We start from the raw sequence: 18,689 nt of genomic DNA on the forward strand, positions 1-18,689 counted from the left end.
TGAGGGGCAGATTGTCACAGTGTCACAACCTTTGAGGGATGATTTTCCTGTCAGGTCATGGCTTATTTTAGTTGAAAACCACTACCCTTGTGCTGATTGATTCACTTAAAGTCTGCAATGCTCTTTTCCCATTATGTACCATGACGCCCATTCCCATTTCAGGCACCTGGGGGGGGGGTGATATAAAAGGTAGCACATGTGAAGGGGTCACCCTCTTCTTTCCTTCCATCTATAGGACCCACTTCCTGCTCAGAGTCATGGCCAGCACTGAAGGAGCACTGAGAGAGAGCATTGCAGACGTAGATGGGCGATTGTTTAGTTAAGTATCCATTCACAGCATGCTTACTTCTTGGGTTTTATAAATTGGGGAGTTTTAGCCAAGTATCCATTCATTTAAAGGGTAACATTGTACAGTGTAGTGGTTTTGGGTAGCTTATTTATTCAGTTAAACACTTGTTTAGCTGGGCACCCTGTTTAGTGTTTCACTGTTCATTTTTAAATAAATACCGAATGTACCCATTTTAAATCTGTGTCTCCTGTTTCACTCATTGGATCCTCGAACCTGCTCTCCCACATTACAGAAAACTCTTGCACAGATAGACTGGGTGATGGTTGTCATTTATTAACTGTAAATACATTTTGAACTATATTTAACTGAACTGTTTTATTTGTCTTTTTAGTTGTTGCTACTACATCTCCTGGTCAGTATATCCTGACCAGTCTAAATAGACCTAATGCAATACAGAAGTTCCATACAGCTTTATTGTATGTTGTTACGTACCCCGTAACTGGGTTGCCAAACCAGCAGAAATGGACCACTTAGTTGGAGTCTGGTTTACTGGAACTAAGGAAGTTTTATTAAAGAAAGAAGTAACACAGTACTCTAATAGTAAGGATATAAATGCAACAGGTTAGCAATGAATAAACACATTTGTACACGGAACTATGATAATAGGATCAATCAAGCTCTATCGCAGTCTAGGGGTAAAATGATCAGTCACAAGTGACACAGAGTTCAGTTCAGTTTCAGTTCGCAGTAATCGCCGTCGTGCCGTTGGGGAGGGAGAGAGAGAATGAATGAATATGCAAATCGGATTCCAAACAGACCTTCGATATTCCTTGCAGTTAGTTTTTGGGCGAGCCCTTTGTAATGTCTTCTGAGGTCACCGACTGTGACCCCTCCGTTCCAGATACGATCGTTCTTCTGCGGTGAACCCGGCACCCAGGCAAGGGCGGACACACACACCGGGTTCCCGCCCGACCGCACCTTTCCACTCTGTGCGTCTATGGCTGTTCCTGCAACCAGACCTCCAAAACTGTCACCAACTTGTGGGGGCACAACGCTTCCAGGGTCTTGTTACCTCGTGGTGTCGTGTGTCTGTTGTCTTAGCGAACCCGTCCCTTTTTATCCCCCTGCCTGTCCATCAAACTTCAAACAGTTCAGGGTTCAAAGCAACCGGTCTCTGACAATACTCAGAACTGTGTCTCCTTTTCGTTAATCCCTCTCATCTCTCATTAACATTTCTGAATGTTCCCCCATTGTTCTCTTATCGGCATCAATCTTCTGATAATTTGGTCTGTCGTCACAATGTGTTTTCAGATCTGCTTGATATCAATAAACTTGAAACACAGCTACAACACAGCAATGACACTGTCATAAGGCTTTTCCTCCTGGAACAATTATGATGCATTTAGATCAATAACTGGTCCTTCATTCTCTGAATCAGTCTGGCCCAGGAATTGCAACAGGTAGGCTCCCATGTGGTTCTGTTCCCCATTGACAGCCCCAAGTGGTCAACTTCAATTGACTGCTGTTTAATTAAACACTGGTCCCTACCTGTATGCAGCCATGTAGAATGTACAGTGTGTTATTGCAGGGGTATGTACTGAGATCCCTGAGGTGTGGGATGGGGGTGTGGTGGGGCAGGGGAGGAATGGATAACAGTTCAAATCCAAAAGCATTGAACTTCCAAAGAGGTCTGGTAGTTTAGGCCACTAGAGGCACCACACTCAAAACTGAGTTCACAATGAATGGAACAAATAAAGTGTTCATTTCTTTTCCGTTACAATCTGGCAAACCTCTTGGTATCAATGACATAAGGAGGAAAATGGAGGAGGCCCTGGAGAGAGAATTTAGGTAGAAAGGTGAAAAGCAGGACTTCCAACGTAGTAATCTCTGGATTGCCATCTGTGCAACATGGCAGTGAGGGCAAGGATGATTTGGCCGATTAAAATGTATCTGACAAACTGGTTACACCTGAGCATGAAGAGGTCCAATGTTAGACCATAAGACACAGGAGCAGAATAGACTATTCAGCCCACTGAGTCTGCTCTGCCATGCCATCATGGCAAATCCCAGATCGCACTCAAACCCATACATCTGCCTTCTTGTCGTATCCTTTGATGCCCTGACCGATCAGGAAACGATCAACTTCCGCTTTAAAAATACCCTCTGTCTTGACCTCCACAGCAGTCTATGGCAGTGCATTCCACAGATTTACTACTCTCTGGCTTAAAAAATTCCTCCTTATCTCTGTTCTAAAGGGTCACCCCTCAATTTTGAGGCTGTACCCTCTAGTTCTGGATACCCACACCAAAGGAAACATCCTCTCCACATCCACCCTATCTAGTCTTTTCAACATTCGGTAGGTTTCAATGAGATCCCCCCACATTCTTCTAATTTCCAGTGAGTACAGGCCCAAAGCTGCCAGTGCTCCTCATATGTTAACCCCTTCATTGTATCAAATCTCCTCTCAATCTTCAATGTTCCAAGGAATAAAATCCTAACCTATTCACGTTTTCCATATAACTCAGGTCCCCCAGACCCGGCAACATCCTTGTAAATTTTCTCTGTACTCTTTCAACCTTATTTACATCTTTCCTGTAGGTAGGTGACCAAACCTGGACAGAGTACTTCAAAGTAGGCCTCACCAGTGACTTATACAACTTCATCATAACATCCCACCTGCTGTCCTCAATACTTCGACTTATGAAGGCCGATGAGCCAAAATCTTTCTTTACGACCCTATCTATCTGAGATGCCACTTTCAATAGGTTATGGATATGTATTCCCAGATCCCTTTGTTCTACCACACTCCTCAGTTCACTACCATTCACTGTGTAAGACTTGTCTGCATGAAATTTCATCTGCCATTTTTCAGCCCATTTTTCCAGCTGATCCAGATCCCACTGCAAGCCATGATAATCTTCTTTACTGTCCACAACATGTCCAATCTTGGTGTCATCTGCAAATCTGCTGATACATATTATGATCCAAATTATTGATACATATGGCAAACAGCAATGGACCCAGCACCATTCCCTGTGGCACTCCACTTGTCACAGGCCTTCAGTCAGAGAGGCAACCATTTGCTATCACTCTCTGGCTTCTGCCACAAAGCCAATGGCCAATCCAGCTTACAACCTCATCATGAATGCTGAGCAACTGAACCTTCTTGACCAACCTCCCACACGGGACCTTGTCAAATGCTTTCCTAAAGTCCATGTAGACAATATCAACTGCCTTGCTTACATCAACACTCCTGGTATCTTCCTCAAAAAACTCTCCAAGACTGGTTAGACACAACTTACCACGCATGAAGCCATGCTGACTATCCTGAAGCAGTCTATTTATCTAGTCAATTAAAGTATCTTCCAATAACTTCCCATTACTGATCGCAGGCTCACTGGCCCATGATTTCCTGATTTATTTCTGGAGCCTTTCTTGAACAGCGAAACAACATTGGCTCCAAACCTCTTCTTCATCATCTTTTGCTAAGGATAAATAAGTTAATTATCTCTGCTAGGGCCCCTGTAATTTCTGCATTAGCCTCCCACAGGGACAGAGGGAATCATCTTGTCAGGCCGTGGGGATTTATCCACCCTAATTTGCTTCAAGGCAGCAAACATCTCCTTCTGTAAAGCATCCATGATGTTGATGTAATTTTACTTCTATGGACTCTGTGTCTATCTCCTGAGTAAATACAAATGCAAAAACTGCATTTAAGATCTCTCCCATCTCTTTTGGCTCCATGCATGGATTACCATTCTGATCATCCAGAGGACCATTTTTGTCCCTTGCAATCTTTTTGTTCTTAACATATCTGTAAAATCCCTTAGGATTCTCAAAGGTTTCAAAGGTACATTTAATGTCAGAGAACTGTATACAATATACATCCTGAAATGCTTTTTCTTCACAACCATTCACAAAAATAGAGGAGTGCCACAAAGAATGAATGACAGTTAAATGCTAGAACCCCAAAGGCCCCGCCAGATCCCCTCCCTCCTGTGCGTAAGCGGAAGAAAGCAACAATCCCCGCCTCCCCGTCACCAGCAATAAAAAGCATCGGCACCCGCCACCAAGCACTCACGCGTGAGCAAAATAACAGTAAAGACACAGACTTGCAGTTACCTCAAAGACTACATTGTTCACCCAGCATTCGACATACCACAGGCTCTCTCTCTCCCTAATAAGGGAGCAAGAAGTATCTCCATTTCACAGTGAACGAGGAGACAAAACAAACAACTTGCTGGTTTACGATGTTAGAAGTCTGTAACGTCGCTTTTTTCAAGCTCTTTTCCCAAAGATCTCGAGTCTCTGGGCACACAGCCATACGTATCCACACAGGTCTCCAGCCATGATACTGACCTTCGATTCACCTGTCTCCAGAGCTCCGAGATCCTAGGGACTCTTAAGCCGAGCCCTTGGCGTGCTGAACAACGGCCAGTTATGAAACCTCGACAGCAGGTCCCATTCCTGCAAAGAACTGTAGTCAGCATGTAGCTCCAGGTCAGGGTCTTCAAAAGAACCCTGAAGGGGAAAAATAAAGATATTAGAGATGGAAATAGAGCTGTTTCCAAAGATGCAAGCAAAGGAGTCGCCATTTAGCGCCATCATCACTTCGCTCCTACACCTTGTCTGCTAAGACAACCTCATGCCTTCTTTTATCCTTTCTGATGTATTTCTTATGTGTTTTTTTGCATTTCCTGTACTCCATTAGCAGCTCATTTGTTCCAACCTACCCACTCCTGCTATGCACCTCCTTTTTATTCTTAACCATCACCTCAATATCTCTTGAAAACCAAGGTTCCCTACACCTGTTATCTTTACCTTTTATTCTGACAGGCACGTCCAAGCTTTGCACTCTCAAAATTTCACTGTTGAATGCTCCCACTTCGTCAGAAAACAGCCTGTCCCAATCGACACTTGCCAGCTCCTTTCTGATATCATCAAAATTGGCCTTTCTCCAATTTAGAATCTCAACTTGAGGACCAGATCTATCTTTTTGCAAACTTACTTTGAAACTAATGGCATTGTGATAAATGGATGTAAAGTGTTCACCTACACAAACTTCTATCACCTGCCCAATCCCATTCCCTAACAGCAGATCAAGTATCACACACTCTCTCATTGGGACTTCTATGTACTGATTAGAATCAGAATCAGAATCAAGTTTATTATCACCGGCATGTGCCGTGAAATTTGTTAACTTAGCAGCAGTAGGTCAATGCAACACATCATATAAAAGAATGAATAAATAAATAAATAAATAAATTACAATATATGTATATTGAATAGACTAAAAATCATGCAAAACCAGAAATAAAATATATTTTAAAAGTGATCTAGTGTTCATCTAGTGTTTAATGTCCATATAGGAATTGGATGGCAGAGGGGAAGAAGCTGTTCCTGAGTCACTGAGTGTGTGCCTTCAGGCTTCTGTACCTCCTACCTGATGGTAACAATGAGAAAAGGGAATGTCCTGGGTGCTGGAGGTCCATAATAATTGACGCTGCCTTTCTGAGACACTGCTTCTTGAAGATGTCCTGCGTACTTTGTAAGCTAGTGCTAAAGATGGAGCCGTCTAAACTTATGACCCTCTGCAGCGACTTTCGGTCCTGTGTAGTAGCCACTCCCCCACCCCTACCCTCCATAACAGACAGTGACGCAGCTTGTCAGAATGCTCTCCACAGTACATTGATAGAAGTTTCTGAGTGTTTTTGTTGACATATATAGTTATATAAGTATATAGTTGCTGTCTTGCCTTCTTTATAGCTGCATCAATATGCTGGGACGAGGTTAGGTCCTCAGAGATCTTGACAATCAGGAACCTGAAGCTGCTCACTCTCTCCAGTTCTAATCCCTCAATGAGGATTGGTATATGCTCCTTCATTGTACCTTTCCTGAAGTCCACAATCAGCTCTTTAGTCTTACTGATGTTGAGTGCAAGGTTGTTGCTATGAGACCACTCCACCAGCTGGTGTATCACACTCCTATATGCCCTCTCGTCTCCATCTGAGATTCTACTGAACACTATCCAAAACTCTTCTGAACCCCATATCACATATTCTATCCCATCTAGTCCTACTACAGTATCGGAGTCCCAGTCAATATGTGGAAAGATAAAATCCCCAACAAAAGCAAACTTATGTTTCTTGCAACTGCCTGTGATACGTTTACAAATTAGTTCCCCTAAATCCCTCAGAATGTTGGATGGTCTGTATGATAGCCCTATTAACATGGTCATACCTTTCTTATTCCTCAATTTCACCCATATATCCTCACTAGCTGAGCTCTCCAGTCTGTCCTGACTGAGCAATGCAGTGACATTTTCCTTGACTAGTAATGCCACCCCTCCTCCTTTAATTCTTCCCACTCTGTCACATCTAAACCAATGAAACCCCAGAATATCGAGCTGCCAGACCTGTCCCTCCTGTAAACCAAGTCTCACTAATGGCTACAATATCATAATCCCATGTGTTGATCCATGCGCTGAGCTCATCTGCCTTTCCTACAATTCTTGTTGCATTAAAATATATGCAGCACAGGACATTACTCACACCATGCTCAAACTTTTGATTCCTGACTTTGTATGAGGTCTGAACAATATCTGTCTCCACAACCTCTCCACTCTGGCACTCTGGTTCCCATCACACCGGAACTCAAGTTTAAATCCCCCTAAGCAGCATTAGCAAACTTTCCTGCAGGGATATTAGTCCCCTTCCAGATAAAGTGAAAACAGTCTCTTCTGTACAGGTCCCTCCTTCCCTGGAAGAGAGCCCAATTATCCAAAAATTTATGTCTGCCTCCTACCCCAACTCCTTAGCCACGAGTTAAACTGTATAATCTTCCTAGTTCTGGCGCATGGCATGGGTAGCAATCCTGAGATCACAACGTTGGAGCTCCTTCCCTTTAACTTAGCACCTAACTCTCCCTGAACCCAATTTGCAGAACCCTGTCACTTTACATACCATGTCATTGGTGCCTACATGGACCTCAACCTCTGGCTATTCACCTTTCCACTTAAGAATGCTGAGGCCGCCTCAATCCAAGATGTCTTTGACCCTGGCACCAGGGAGACAACATAACATCCAGGAATCTTGTCCTCAACCACAGAACCTATTTTCTGTTCTGTTAACTAATGGATCCGCATTATCACAGCTCGCTTCTTCGCCCTTCTGAGTCACAGAGCCAGATTCAGTTCTAAATTGATATGCTGAACCAGGAGGAGTCTAGAAAAATTATGAAGAAGTTTGCATAGACTGATCCTGCATAAAACGTGGTGATCTAATTTGAGATAGATAAAGCACAACTGAAGAGATAGAGAGAATCTGTTTCCTCTGGCAGGGAAGTTCAGAATAAGGGGCAATAACAAAAAAAATAGTTAAATCCACTCTTCACATGCTTCCAGTTGGGTACAGGTATTGATTTTAACTGATGTTTTGCTGACAAACTCTGGCACCTTCATCAGGGATGACGCCCAGGCATGTCTAGTCCGGTGGTATATAGATCTCCATCGTCTGTCCCTCCTGATTGGTTAGTCCTCATCCAATCAGATTTTGGTTGTGCTACCCTTACAATTGAATTCCAGTTCTTCAGAAACTCACTCACACAAACTTATATCTCAACAACAATGGCCACCATCACTCTTCCCAACATATAGCGGTTCTTTCTACTTTAATTTCTGTGATGTGCTGAGCTATGTCCACAACACACTGCAGTTTCTTGCAGTCATAGACAGAGCATTTTCTTTACCAAAGGGTAATGCATAAGATAAGACTGTTTTATATGGTTCATTGACAAAAACTGGCAAGAGTTAATGGGGAGGGCCAAAATTCTTCAGCTTCCTGAGGAAGTAGAGGCGGTAGTGAGCTTTCTTAGCTGTGGTGCCTGTGTTTGGACCAGGACAAGCTATTAGTAATGTTCACTCCTAGGAACTAGAATTATTAACCTCAGCACCATTGACGTAAACAGCAGCATGTACACTGCTCTCCCTACTCCTCTTTTGTTTTGCTGACATTGGGGGAAAGGTTTCTAAACTCTCAACCCTTTTCCTGTACTCTCACTCATCATTATTTAAGGTAAGGCTTACTGTGATGGTGTCATCTGCAAACTTGTAAATGCAGTTAAAGCAGAATATGACCATGTAGTTATGAGTGTACAAGGAGTAGATTCGAGAGATGAGGACACAGCCACGTGAAGCATTCGTGTTGAGAATAATTTTGGCAGAGGTGTTACTGCCCATCTTGATCATGGTGTGTTGGTCAGGAAGTCAAGTCAATATTCAATATATCATAAAAAGTAGAAATCCCAATATGGAAACCTACAGAACACCAATAGTCACTGACCTCCGGTCAGTATGAAGTCTATCAACCACACCATCTGTCTGCTATGGGTAAGCTAGCTCGGAATCGAAAGGGCAAAGTCACTGTGGATCCCCTACATCTTAATCTCCTGGATGAGCTACCATGTGAAAACTAAAAATACAAATTATAACTGTGAAGTCAAAAATATTTACCTTATTATTATGCACAAGATTATTTTTCAGTCATGGTACATCATGAAGTATCTTAATACTTACTTCTAAAGCACATGATTAAATATCCAGCTCTTCCCTTTTTCCAGTCAGAGACCAAAGTCATCTTTCTAGGTGAGGTAGAAAATTACTTCTCCCATTTCAACACCTTGCATGTGGTCATGAAATGATCTCCTCTACAATGACAACTCGAATGCAATGTTAGTGTCCATTTTGAAGAATGTTTCCATTCTATTCCCTAAAAGAACAACTCAGTGTTTCCTATTGTCTGTCATTTCATTTCACTATCCCATTTTTACTCTAACCTCTGTCTTTGGCACTGTTCCAATGAAACTCAATGTAATCCTGAGGAAAAGCACTTCATTCATCTTAGCACATTGCTGCTTTGGATCTCAAAATTGAATACAGCAATTTCAGATAATCAGCCTTTGTTATTTGTGCCGGACATCCTGTTTTGATGCAAGTGTCAACATGTAACATTAACACTGCTATAGACACAGTTCTTCAGACTCCCTTAATTTGCTGGATATTTTTAGTATTCTCTTGTTTCACATTTCCACCAAATTGCTGTGTCTTACATTCTAGCAGTAGTTCTTATTCCTTTTTTTCCCCTTATTTAACTTTAATTATAACTGTCACGTACCCCGTGACGGGAATAAAGAACCAGCAGAAATGGAAAACACTTTGGAGTCCAGTATTGCTATTAGCTAATAATATTTATTAGTAACTATGCAATACAGTAATATAAATGTAGATAAATCAAACAGGTTAGCAATAATTATATATATAAGTAAGTATATCCGTAAGTGTGGAAATATATGTATGAAAAAACCAAGCTTCTTTAAGTCTAGGGGTAAAAAGGGACAGTCTTACGATGATGGGTAAAGTTCAGTTCAGTTTGTGGTATTGAGTTGAGTAGTGATGGAGAGAGAGAGAGAGAGGGAGAGATTTGAGTCTCCAGGTGAGCTGACGCCGTAGATCTTCTTGTTGTCCTTCGAAATCCTTTACAAGTCACCGACTGTGACTTTAACAAAGGTTTTCTGTGTTGGAGCTATCCCCCAGGCGAGGGTGGACACATGGACAACTCCCCACCAGTCAACTCTTTTGCATCCTTCCACTGCAAGAGCGACTGATCGATCCACCTGATCGATCCTCCAAAACCCACTTTTTCTGCGGGCACAACAATGCTCATTCAGTGTCCAAACATGTGTCTGAGGTCTGTATCATCTGACCTCCTATTTTATCTTCCCGTGCTGAGCATCAACTGTCATTCAAATAATCCCTCCTTCATTTGTCTGTGAAAGAAATGCACAAGCAGGCGAACTGTCCTTGAAAAAGTATCAACAACCTGCCTTCTGTCACCATGGCAACTTACGAGCTGCTCGGTGCTGTCTCCAACTCCAGCAGAAATTCAGTAGAAATCCAAAGTCACTTCCAGTGCCTTAAAGTGACAGTCCAACTGTTAATCTCTGTCTCTCTCTCTCTCTTTTACAAACAAGCTGTTAAATAACTCTCTCTCTCTCTTTTCAAAAGCACAGTTCATAGGGGTAATTCAGGATCCCCTCACAATAACCATATAATCATATAACCATATAACAATTACAGCACGGAAACAGGCCATCTTGGCCCTTCTAGTCCATGCCAAATGCTTACTTTCACCTAGTCCCACCAACCTGCACTCAGCCCATAACCCTCCATTCCTTTCCTGTCCATATAGCTATCCAATTTTACTTTAAATAACAATATCGAGCCTCTACCACTTCTACTGGAAGCTCATTCCACACAGCTACCATTGTCTGAGTAAAGAAGTTCCCCCTCATGCTATCCCTAAACTTTTGCCCCCTAACTCTCAACTCATGTCCCCTTGTTTGAATCTCCCCTACTCTCAACGGAAAAAGCCTATCCACGTCAACTCTATCTATTCCCCTCATAATTTTAAATACCTCTATCAAGTCCCCCCGCAACCTTCTATGCTCCAAAGAATAAAGACCCAATTTGTTCAACCTTTCCCTCTGTTCTACTGCATTCTTTAATGCCCTACCATTTACCATGTATGTCCTATTTTAATTAGTCCTACCAAAATGTAGCACCTCACACTTATCAGCATTAAACTCCATTTGCCATCTTTCAGCCCACTCTTCTAACTGGCCGAAATCTCTCTGCAAGATTTGAAAGCCTACTTCATTATGCACAAAGCCACCTATCTTAGTATCATCTGCATACTTACTAATCCAATTTACCACCCCATCATCCAGATTATTAATGTATATGACAAACAATATTGGACCCAGTACAGGTCCCTGAGGCACACCACTAGTCACAAGCCTCCAACCTGACAAACAGTTATCCACCACTACTCTCTGGCATCTTCCATCCAGCCACTGTTGAATCCATTTTACTACTTCAATATTAATACTGTTATGTAAACAGCAACAATGTTTATCAATTGAGACAGGTTATATAAAAACAACCAAACATTTATTAAACATTGATAAACGATAAGGGAAAAAACAAACGAAAACTTTAACCAGAAGTTAACAGATATGCAGCCGTTCACCAACTCGCCACTTGGCTCTGGTTCTTAAAGCATTAAATTCGAAAACAGTTCTTAAAGCGATAAAGTCAAATATAGTTCTTAAAGCAATAACTTCGAAAGTCCAACAGATTTACATGTTCAATTGGGAGAGACTTTACTGCTGGTTCTGTCCACAGGATTCACGATGCCGAAAATAAACAGTTTAAATCAACTGACCTTAAATTCCTTTAGAGAGAGAGAGAGAGAGAGAGCACCTTTTTGCATGAACTCCTTGCCCTTTTTGGCAAGAGTTATCTCGATGCAGGTTGCTACTCCAACGAAGACTCAATAAGGTCGATCCTTTATTAAACTGCCAAACGATGCCGACTCGTTTGTCAACTTCGATAAATTCTTCACTCTCATTTCTAATGTTGGAATTAGGTAAATCAACACATCTAGCAAAAATTTCCAGTCCAAATAATAATGGTATCTTGCAACAGAATGCACACTCCGTTTTAAAAATGAAACTGCGTCATAATAACAAACACGCAACAGAAACGGAGATACAACACGTTCTACCTGGAAATCTACAAACTTAAAACCCACTGCGTCACTGGGTCGACCCTTATATAGTCATGGGTCGCATGTCATCACATGATCTCACATCGGCGGGAAAATCTCATCAGGTGACCTCCAAAAGACCATTACATTATTCTCACAAAAAAAAACACATCTCCTTGAGCATGTAACAATACCTAACGATTGAACCTTCCTAACTAACCTTCCATGTGGAACCTTGTCAAGGGCCTTACTGAAGTCCATATAGACAACATCCACCGCTTTACCCTCATCAACATTCCCAGTAACCTCTTCAAAAAATTCAATAAGATTTGTCACACATGACCTTCCAAGCACAAATCCATGTTGACTGTTCCTAATCAGATCCTGTCTATCCAGATAATTATATATACCATCTCTAAGAATACTTTCCATTAATTTACCCACCACTGACATCAAAGTTACAGGCCAATAATTGCTAGGTTTACTCTTAGAACCCTTTTTAAACAATGGAACAACATGAGCAATATGCCAATCCTCTGGCACCATCCCTGTTTCTAACAATATTTAAAATATTGCTGTCAGAGCCTCTGCTATTTCTACACTAACTTCCCTCAAGGTCCTAGGGAATATCTTGTCAGGACCAAGAGACTTAACCACTTTTATATTCTTTAAAAGCACCAATACTTCCTCTTCTTTTTTAAAAAAATCTTTTTATTAATTATTATTGAAAATGAGCAACAAAAACATACACTGAAGTGATCAAGTCAACATATCAATATGTACAATAAGAGTTAAACAATATATCAATAATAATAAGAAAAAACAAAATGTTAAAGCTTTTTTTTCGAAAAAAGAAAGAAGGAAAAAGAACCCCTACTAATTAAAACAAAAACCCCCTAACAAAAAAAAAACAAAAAAAAACCATTAGGAGCACAAACCCGGAGCTATACGCCATACAAACTTCCATAGAAGAAATACATCAATCCACCAGCCAAATCCATATACCCAAAAATCAGAAGGGGGACTATCTTAATTAACCAAAATCAAATGATAGTAGTGGGCAAAAGAGCCCCACCTTTTCTCAAAGTCAAATTGAGGATCAAAAGTTCGACTTCTGATTTTCTCCAAACTAAGAGATAACATCACCTGGGAAAACCACTGTATCAAAGTGGGAGCCGAAGCATCTTTCCATTTTAATGAAATAGCCCTTCTGGCCAATAGTGTGTCAAATGCAATTACATATTGGTCTGATATAGAACGTGACGACAAACCAAGTTATCAGACAATTGATGCTAATGAGAGGTAAGGGAGACAATGAAGAAATGTTCAAAATGTTAATGAGAGAGGAGAGAGAGATAACGGAAAAGAAACACAATTCAGAATATTGACAGTCCGGTTGCCTTGAACCTGAACTGTTTGAAGGTTGATGGACAGGCGATACCCCAGCAGGATAAAAAGAACAGGTTCGCTAAGGCACAGAACACCACGAGATCACGAGATAACAAGACCCTGGAAGAGCAGTGTGCCCCCACAAGTTGGTGGAAGTTTGGAGGTCCGGTTCACGAGAACAAACCGTAGACGCACAGGAGGCAAAGGTACGATTGGTGGGAACCTGGTGTGTGTGTCCGCCCTTGCCTGGGTGCCGGGTTCACCGCGGAAGAACGGTCGTATCCGGAACAGAGAGGTCACAGTCGGTGACCACAGCGGGATAGAAGACATAAAAGGGTCCGCCCGAAACCAACTGCAAAGAACATCAAAAGTCTGCCTGAATCAAATTTGCATTTCTCTCTCTCTCTCTTTCTCTCTCTCTTTCTCTCTCTCTCTCTCTCTAACAGCACAAAAGCGATTACTGCGAACTGTACTAAGCTAAACTGAACTCTGCGTCACTTGAGACTTATCATTTTACCCCTAGACTGCGATAGGGCTTGGTTTGATTCCTATTACCCTAGTTCTGTGTACACGTGTGTATTATCATTGCTAACCTGTTGCATATATATCCTTACGATTAGAGTACTGTGTTACTTGTTTCTTTAATAAAACTTTATTAATTCCTAGTAATCCAGACTCCAACTAGTGGTCCATTTCTGCTGGTTTGGCAACCCAGTTATGGGATACGTAACAAGAAACACCATGAATATATTGAGAGATTATACCAAATTAAACTGTCAATTTATTAGGTGGTAAATTAATTTAAAAGCTTTAGAAATTGTAGAGAAAATAGATTTCCAAAACTGTTTCAATACAGAACACGACCAAAACATATGTGTCAATTTAGTTGTCTCAGTTTTACATCTATCACACTGACTATTAACATTAGGAAATATTTTAGACAGTCTCTCCTTTGTCAAATAATAACGATGTACAATTTTAAATTGAATTACAGAGTGACTGGCACAAATCGAAGAAGAGTTAACCAACTTAAAAATTCGCAACCAATCCTCTGTTGTGGTGTGAGAGAGGAGTTGGCCAACATAAATTGGAAGGAAATGCTGGCAGGGATGACAGCAGAGCAGCAATGGCATGAATTTCTGGGAAAAAATGAGGAAGGTGCAGGATAGATGTTTTCCAAAAATGAAGAAATACTCAAATGGCAAAATAGTAAAACTGCGGCTAAAAAGGGAGGTCAAAGCAAAAGAGAGGGCATACAGCAAAGCAAAAAATTATGGGAAAGATAGAGGATTGGGAAGCTTTTAAAAACCTACAGAGAGCAACTAAAAGGATCCTGAGGAGGGAAAAGATGAAATATCAAAGTGAGCTAACAAACAATATCAAAGTGGATAGATAATAAAAGCTTTTTCCAGGTATGTGAAAAAATAAATGATAGGTGAGACCGCAAGAAAATGAGGCTGGCGAAATAATAATGGGGGACAAAGAGATGGCAGATGAACTAAATAAGTATTTTGCATCAACCTTCACTGTGTGGTGCGTGGCAAAGTGGTTAGGGCGTTGGTCTAGTGATCTGAATTTGGAGCCTCAGCTGAGGCAGTATGTGTGCCCTTGAGCAAGGCACTTAACCACACAGTGTTCCAGTCTACCTAGCTGAGAATGAGTACCAGCAAAAATGCTGGGGGTTAACCTCGCGATAGACTGGCGTCCTATCTGGGGGGTGGGGGGAGTCTCGTACTCTCAATCGCTTCATGCCACAGAAACCGGCATAAGCACTGGCCTGATGGGCCACAAGGCTCGTGACAGGCTTTAATCTAATTAATTTTTAGTCAACCCTCACTGTGGTAGACACTAGATGTGTGCCAGATGTTGAAGTGTGTGAGGGAAGAGAGAGAGTGCAGTTACTATTACAGGGGAGCAGGTGCTCAAAACACTGAAAGAAATGGACCAGATGAACTGCCCCCCAAGGTTCTGAAACAGCTAGTAGTAGAGATTGTGGAGGCTTGAGATATGATCTTTCAAAAGAATCACTGGACTCTGGCATGGTGCCAGAGGACTGGAAAATTGCAAATATCACCCCACTCTCTAAAAAAGGAGAAAGGCAGCAGAAAGGAAATTATAGACCTCAGTTGTTGGGAAGATGTTGGAGTTAATTCCTAAGGATGGGGTGACACAGGAAAAGATAGGACAAAGTCAGTGTGGTTTCCTTAAGGGAAAATCCTGCCTGACGAACCTCCTGGAATTCTTTGAGGAGATTACATGTAGGATAAACAAAGGGAATGAAGTGAATGTTCTATATTTGAATTTTCAGATGGCCCTTTGCAAGGTGCCACACAACTGCTTACCAAGTTAAGAGCCCATGGTATTGCAGGAAAGTTACTAGCATGGTTAGAGCATTAGCTGATTGGTAAGAGGCAGCCAGTGGGAATAAAAGGATCCTTTTCTGGTTGGCTGCCAGTGACTAATGGTGTTCCACAGGGGTCGTTGTTGGAACCGCTTCTTTTTATGTGATATATCAATGATTTAGATGGTGGAATGGATGACTTTGTTGCCAAGTTTGCAGATGATACAAAGATTGGTGGAGGGTCAGGTATTGTTGAGGAAACAAGTAGGCTGCAGAAGGACTTAGACAGATGAGGAAAATGGGCAAGAAAGTGGTAAATGAAATACATTGTTGGAAAATGCACGGTCATGTCCTTTCCTAGTAGAAATAAATGTGCAGTTCTTTTTCTAAACAGGGAGAAAGTCCAAAAATCTGACATGCAAAGCGACTTGGGAGTCCTTGTGCAGAACACTCTAAAGGTTGACTTGCAAGTGGAGTTGCTGGTTAGAAAGGTAAATGCAATGTTAGCATTCATTTCAAGAGGTCTAGAATACAAGAGCAGGGATATGATGCTGGGGCTTTATAATGTACATGTGAGGCCTCACCTTGAGTATTGGGCTCCTCATCTAAGAAAAGATGTACTGTCATTGAGGAGGGTTCAGAGGAGGTTCACAAGGATGATTCCAGGATTGAAAGGGTTATCATACGTTTGATGGCCCTGGGTCTGTACTTGCTGGAATTTAGTAGGATGAGGGGGATCTCATTGAAACCTTCCGAATGTTGAGAGGCCTAGACAGTGTAGATGTAGAAAGAATGTTTCCCATGGTAGGAGAAGCTAGGACAAGAGGGCACAGCCCCAGGATAAAGGGGTATCCATTTAAAACAGAGCAGCAGAGAAATTTCTGTAGCCAGAGGGTGGTGGATTTGTGGAATTTGTTACTACAGGCAGCTGTGGAGTCCAGGTCGTTGGGTGTATTTAAGGCAGAGCTTGATAGGTTCTTGATTGGACATGGCATCAAAGGTTACGGGGAGAAGGCCAGGAAGTGGGGCTGGGGAGGGGAAAAAAGGATCAGCCATGACTGAATGGTGGAGGTGACTTGATGGGCCAAGTGGCCTAATTCTGCTCCTAGGTCTTACAGAAATTCTGGATGTAATTAGTACCTCAGGCAACATCTATGGAGAGTAAAACAGAGTTAATAATAAAGGAGAATGACCCTTTGTCAGAATGGGAAACAAGAAAACAAGCAGACTTTAATTTGCAGAAAAGGGAAGGGAGAAAGAGCACGTTGTACCTCTGATAGAATGGAGATCACTGGCCAGGTGACACCATGATTTCAGAGTTGTCTAGTCCAGTATGCTTTTGGAATTTCCCAGAGATTAGATGTGTTCTGTGGAAAGAGAAAGAATGAGTTAAGTTGCTCTTTTGCACAACTTTGCTGTTCAATATGGAGAAGTAGTGATTTATCATTTCAAAAACTATTTCAGGTGGTGGTCAACAGCAGTCTTCCTTGTCCATGTTTCATCAGGTTTTATATGATTCCATGTGGTCTGGAGTTGATATTGAGTAATTTTGGGGCCACTACCTCCAACTATACCAACAAAAAATGCACAATTTAATATAATTTTTAAAAGTTAAAAGTTTAAAATAACCTCAAACTCTCTCAGAATAACAATAAATAATAACACTTTAAATCTTTACGTGGCTGCCAGTTGCATCTTTACTCTTTATATTGAGTCATTCAGCACAGTAAGAAATTTATTGGTGAACCATTGCCTATTTGGTCAGGACAGAACATTTATACACAAAACTCAGTGGTACTTTGCTGGAGAAATGCAGGAAGATCCACACAGAACTTACGAAGAGTGACTTCCAGTCAAGATGGCGCCAGCGAACAACAATTCCTTGGGCAGCATATTTCAGGCAGCCAATCTCTTCATTCATGAGAATAACTACAGGGTCCTGGCCAGCTGGTGGTGCAGTGACATCAGCGCCAGACTCCGAAGGTTCAGGAGTGCGAATCCAGTCCGGCCGCTCCCGGGCATGCTTTCTATCCGTGCTGGGTTGAGTGTCGAGCTCGCATCTCGGGCTCGTAAAAAATAAACAACTGTGCTGTGAGAAGGATGTGCGGGACCACTCACAGAATCTTTCCCCCAAGACAACTACTTGAAAAGAAGTGGTCGCCGAGGCTCTGGTAGAGTATGGCGCACAAAAAAAACCAGGGTCCTGGTGGAGGCCATTAGGTTTTATGAAGAGTCAATCTATAGCTGGGGAAGTGATTACCCCATTCTGTTAGACTGCTTGAATTAACTTATTTTTTATTCTTTTTATTTCTAATATTTATATTTGTGCACTTGTAATACTACTGTGACACTGTAATTTCCTGAATGGGAGTGGGAAGCAGAGTTGAAATGAAATAGGTGAAAACTGAAGAAGATTGGGGGACCGCTTCGTCGAGCACCTCCGCTCCGTCCGCTAAAACAGATAGGATCTCCCAGTAGCCACCCACTTCAACTCTGCTTCCCACTCCTATTCAGATATGTCCATACATGGCCTCCTTTACTGTCATGATGAGGCTAAACTCAGGTTGGAGGAGCAACACCTCATATACCGTCTAGGTAGTCTCCAGCCCCTTGGTATGAACATAGAATTCTCCAACTTCCAGTAATTCCCTCCCTCTCCCTTCCCCTATCCCTATTTCACTCTGTCCCCTCCCCCAGCTGCCTACCACCTCCCTCTTGGTTCCGCCTCCTTCTACTACCCATTGTGTTTTCCCCTATTCTTTCTTCACCTTTCCTGCCTATCCCCTCCCTGCTTCCCCTCTCCCACCCCTGTATCTTTCCCCTTACTGGTTTTTCACCTGGAACCTACCAGCCTTCTCCTTCCTACCCTCCCCCCTACTTCTTTTGTGCTCTCTAGAAATTAAGGTCAGTTGTTTTAAGCCATTTATTTCCTTCATCATGAATCCTTTGGACAGAACCAGCAGGAAAGCTGCCTCTATGAAGAAATCCTTCTCCAGAGAAGTCCCTCCCAATTGAATGTATAAATCTGTTGGACTTTCGAATTTACTATTTTAAGAACTGTGTTTGA

General features: G+C 41.9%; 1 long non-coding RNA gene across 2 annotated transcripts in view; it reads right to left on the bottom strand.

Annotated features, from left to right (window-relative positions):
• Positions 1–622: 622 nt before the first annotated feature.
• LOC134337839 (uncharacterized) overlaps positions 623–18,689 on the bottom strand; it is a 119,425-nt gene continuing 101,358 nt past the window's right edge. Inside the window, exons 2-4 of one of the 2 annotated variants that reach the window (XR_010016084.1) lie at positions 16,894–16,989; positions 4,649–4,810; positions 623–3,253 (exon numbers count right to left, since the gene is read on the bottom strand). This is a non-coding gene — a long non-coding RNA (uncharacterized LOC134337839). Of the gene's footprint in view, positions 3,254–4,359; positions 4,811–16,893; positions 16,990–18,689 lie in introns of those variants that run through there. The other variant, XR_010016083.1, reaches the window with a different exon arrangement.

The sequence above is a fragment of the Mobula hypostoma genome, chromosome 25 (assembly GCF_963921235.1).
Source record: "Mobula hypostoma chromosome 25, sMobHyp1.1, whole genome shotgun sequence".
In the NCBI taxonomy this organism is placed as follows: Eukaryota; Metazoa; Chordata; class Chondrichthyes; order Myliobatiformes; family Myliobatidae; genus Mobula; species Mobula hypostoma.